Source organism: Notamacropus eugenii, chromosome 6 (assembly GCF_028372415.1).
Source record: "Notamacropus eugenii isolate mMacEug1 chromosome 6, mMacEug1.pri_v2, whole genome shotgun sequence".
Lineage (NCBI taxonomy): Eukaryota > Metazoa > Chordata > Mammalia > Diprotodontia > Macropodidae > Notamacropus > Notamacropus eugenii.
The window spans coordinates 279,175,919-279,180,184 of record NC_092877.1 but is presented as its reverse complement, the minus strand read 5'-3'; the positions used below and the strand labels follow the sequence as shown (position 1 = coordinate 279,180,184).

Sequence of the window (4,266 nt, the reverse complement as noted above, 5' to 3'; positions counted from 1 at the left end):
TTTGTAGAGTCAAGGCAATTACAATTAATTTCAACTAGAAGCAAGCTATTCTTTTAAGATGTTTCCAAAAAAGGGAAAAAAAAAGATAAGGACTAAAAAGGAAACATTGCCTGTTTTATGTGTTATTTTCAATCATTCATATGATGGACTTATTTGCAAAATCCATTTTTCCAATTCTCTTCAAAATAATTATTAGTTCTTATTTTAGAGAAAATTTGAAATACCACAAGGCATTACTTTTCATTACTACACGCTTACCATTTTGCCTTCAATGTCAATACATAGCACGCGCACACACACACACACACACACACGCAAACACACCGCTTCTATCATAGACAGTGCGCTTTAACAGAAAGAAACCAATACTCAGATTGTTGATGTCAGTGTTTTTACTTCCACATTTTTTTCTTTTTCTATTACTTGATATTATATATATGAAAGTATGACATATCGGATATGAAATTGACTTAAGACTCAGAAAGACCCAAGCTCAAATCCTTCCTCTAACACATACGTATATGTGTTGTGACACTGTCCAAGTGACATATTCTTTTAGTGAATCCGTGAAATCAAAACTATAACTTGCAGAGCATTGACTGATTTCCATTGGTAGGAGGAAGTTTCTTCATAAAAAATTCCTTGCACAGGTGAAATGACATCTGGAATGATTATTTTTACTAATAATTATAATGATGGTGATGATGATGATGATGATGATGATGATGATGATGATGATGATTAGACAGTGTGGATTAGTGGAGAGAGTACAACTAAAAATCATGAGAATAAAGTTATCATTCTGACTCAATCATTAACTAAGTTTGTGATTTGAGCTGTCACTGATTTACCTGTTCAGATAATTTGCAAAGGCATCCATTTATTATAGTTTTAAACTTTGATAAATGATTCATTCTAACTTTTATTGTTAATTACAACATATCATCAACTCAAAATAAATCAGCATTTGGAATCTAGTACTATTGCATTGTTAATGCTGCTTTATATTAATCAATGCTCACTTTGTTACTTAGTTCTAGTTTTATCCCATATTATCAGTTAATTTATAATTGTAACTCAAAGGGAAGTAATATGCGTCCCATGATGTGTGTGTGGGGGAATATATGAGAAAGCAATTAATTGCCTTATCTATTACAGGTAGAGCTGTGGTTTTTAGAGTTAAATTTAAAAGAAGGTTTGAACAGTCCCTGAAAATATAAGTAGCTGTTTAATTTTTACCAGAATAGCAAAATAAAGAAGAGCAAACAGGACACGGAATCAAAGTCCCATATGTTGGATCATTAATTAAAAAAATAATAATAAAACTAAGAAACCAACTATTCTCTAGTTCTATTGCTTAGTTTAGTTTTAGTTCTTCTTGGGGATTTATAATTTCTTTGGCTTCACTATTTGTTCTTGGGAAAGAGTTTTTTTATAAATATATCAATGAAGCATAATATTTTCTTAGTCACTTCTATTGATGGCAACAAGGTCACAAAATTGATAAATTCTGTCCTTTTGGAAGACAATAATTATGACAGAGGTCTGGCTTCTGACAATTAATCATATTACAAAACTTTTCTGAAAGTGGTAAGTTGATCTTTTCAAATTCAAAATTTTTATACTTCTGATGAACATTAATCTGCCTTTTAATGAATAGATCCTTTCAGCTACTAATTGTAACTCTGAAGCCATTATTTCTCACAGCTGCCCCACTCTTTGGCACTAAATGGCAACTTGTACATCATTCATTTTATTTTGCTATTCACAAAGGTTAAATTAGCAAATATTTTACACTGTGAGAAAAGATTTATCAGCTTCACTGAATTCAATAGTTTTAAATCATCATCATCATCATCATCATCATCATCATCATCATCATCATCATAACAATTATTATTTTTATTTCCCCAACAATGTGAAATTTCATATATAGTGAGTGGTAACTCAAATCTATTCCAAAAAATTAAAAGTATAAATTGCTGGAAAATATAACATAAATTTGTAATTATTTTAAAAATAAAATTTAAAATTAGAGAGTAATTGATTTCAATTCCATTAATTTACAGAGGAAACATTTAATAAGTGACTTCAGCTTGATAACAGTTTTAAGAGCTGGAGAAAATACGCATATAAATAGGATACTGTCCTAGTTCCTTTCATCATTGAGCTTTTAATCTAGTAAGAGTCTTAGAAATGCATGTAGATATAGATGATCTGATTTTTAAAACTGATTTATTTTTAGTTTTCAATATTCACTTTTATAAGATTTTGTGCTATAAAAATTTTCCTGATCCCCAAGATAGCATACAATCTTTTAAAGAATATACATGTAAAATCATATTAAACATACTTCTACTAATCATGTTGTGAAAGAAAAATCAGAAAAAAAAGGGGGAAATCATGAGAAAGAAGAAAAAAACAACAGAAAAGAGGATAGTATACTTTGATCTTCATTCAGACTTCAAAGTTCTTTCTCTGGATGTGAATAGTATTTTCTATTAAAAGTCTTTAAGAATTGTTTTGAGTCACTGTATTGCTGAGAAGAGCTAAGGCTGTCAAAGTTGATCTTCATACAATATTGTTTTTGCTATGTACAATGTTCTCCTGGTTCTGGTCACTTTAATCACCACCAGCTCGTGTAAGTCTTTCGAGGTATTTTTCTGAAATCTGACTACTCATCATTTCTAATGGAATGATAATATTCCATTGCATCCATATACCATAACTTGTTAGCCATTCCCCAAATAATGGGCATCATTTCATTTTCCAAGTCTTTATAACCACAAATATTTTTGTACATGCTGGTCCTTTCTGGATGGAGCTCCACCTTTTGCTTCATTTAAGTATGATGGCTATAAGCTGATGCTGATTGAAGTGACCAAAACCAGGAGAACATTGTACACAGTAATAACAGTATTGTATGAAGATCATCTTTGACATTGTATGAAGATCAACTTACATCCTTGTAATATATTATAATATATAATAATAATATAATATATTATGATATAATATATTCAAAATTCACACATAAATGATTTTTTAAAAGCTTGCCAATATATGATTCTATCCCCTATTTTTCCATTCCCAAGTATATATTTAGGTAACTTTCGACCCCATGGGAAAAATGTCTTATGTTCAGAACTACCAATTACAGGAAGAAGAGAGTATTTTCTGTTTTAAGAATAAAGAATATTTCTCATCATAGTGGATCTTAAGCACATTATCCACATATGTGGTGTGCTAGCTGGATATCTTTTGGCATGATTGTGACACGTTTGGCATGAATAGTGCCTAGGTTGATGCCCTCAAACAGATCAACTAAATAGGCTTCACTTGCTTCCTGCAAAGCACCAGTTGCTGCACTCTGGCAGTGCAGATCCATTTGGAAGTCCTGAACAATTTCTTGCACCAGATGCTGGAACAGAAGTTTATGAATCAGAAGTTGCTTGGACTTCTGATAATGTCTGAGTTCATGGAGAGCCACCAAACCCAGCCTATAGTGATGAAGTTTCCTGACCCCTTGGGTAAAAGGCACACTCTTGCAAGCAGATTTTGTAGCAAGCTACTTCCTGGGGGTTTTACTCTAGGTGGATTTATGGGCAGCTTGCTTGGTACAAGCCATGATCCTGAAAACTTCTCTTTATACACTCCCCTTCTCTTTTGGCCTGAGCTCAGAGAATGGGAAGTGGCCCTAGTGCTAGAGAACTACAAAGGCTAACATGACTATGAACATGATATGATTTTAAAACTGGGTTGTTTGCATTGTATACAATGTGTCATATGAATATATGAGAAAAGGGTCACTTCCATTTGCAGTGAATTAAAGAAGACTTTTCAAAGAGGTGTCAATAGAGTTATGTATGGATAGATGCATGGATAAGTGTATAGATAAATATCATTGGCAAATGGTAGATATTGGAGAAATTGCATTCCAAGCGTTGGAATAGATAGGACAAATAGATAGAACTGACATAGGAAAAGTAAGTTCAGAAAATAGCAAAGAAAGCTGGTTTTTAACAAGGATTTAATGAATGAGCAGAAATAAAGTGAGATAAGACTAAAGAGACAGGTCAGTTAAAAGTATAGTGAATGTTAGGCAAAACGATATGGGCTTAGTGGATAATAAGCCACCATATAAAGTTATTTCTTTTTTATTTTGAGGTCTGAAGTGATGTGATTGAGTCTTCTTGTGAGGAATGTTAATCTGACAATAGTTCATGTTGGATATATGTTAGGGATGTTAATGTGATAATTTTCACA

At 32.0% G+C, this 4,266-nt stretch overlaps 1 pseudogene; it reads right to left on the bottom strand.

Annotated features, from left to right (window-relative positions):
• Window positions 1-3,226: 3,226 nt before the first annotated feature.
• Window positions 3,227-3,628, bottom strand: LOC140511400 (histone H3.3A-like; annotated as a pseudogene).
• Window positions 3,629-4,266: the final 638 nt, after the last annotated feature.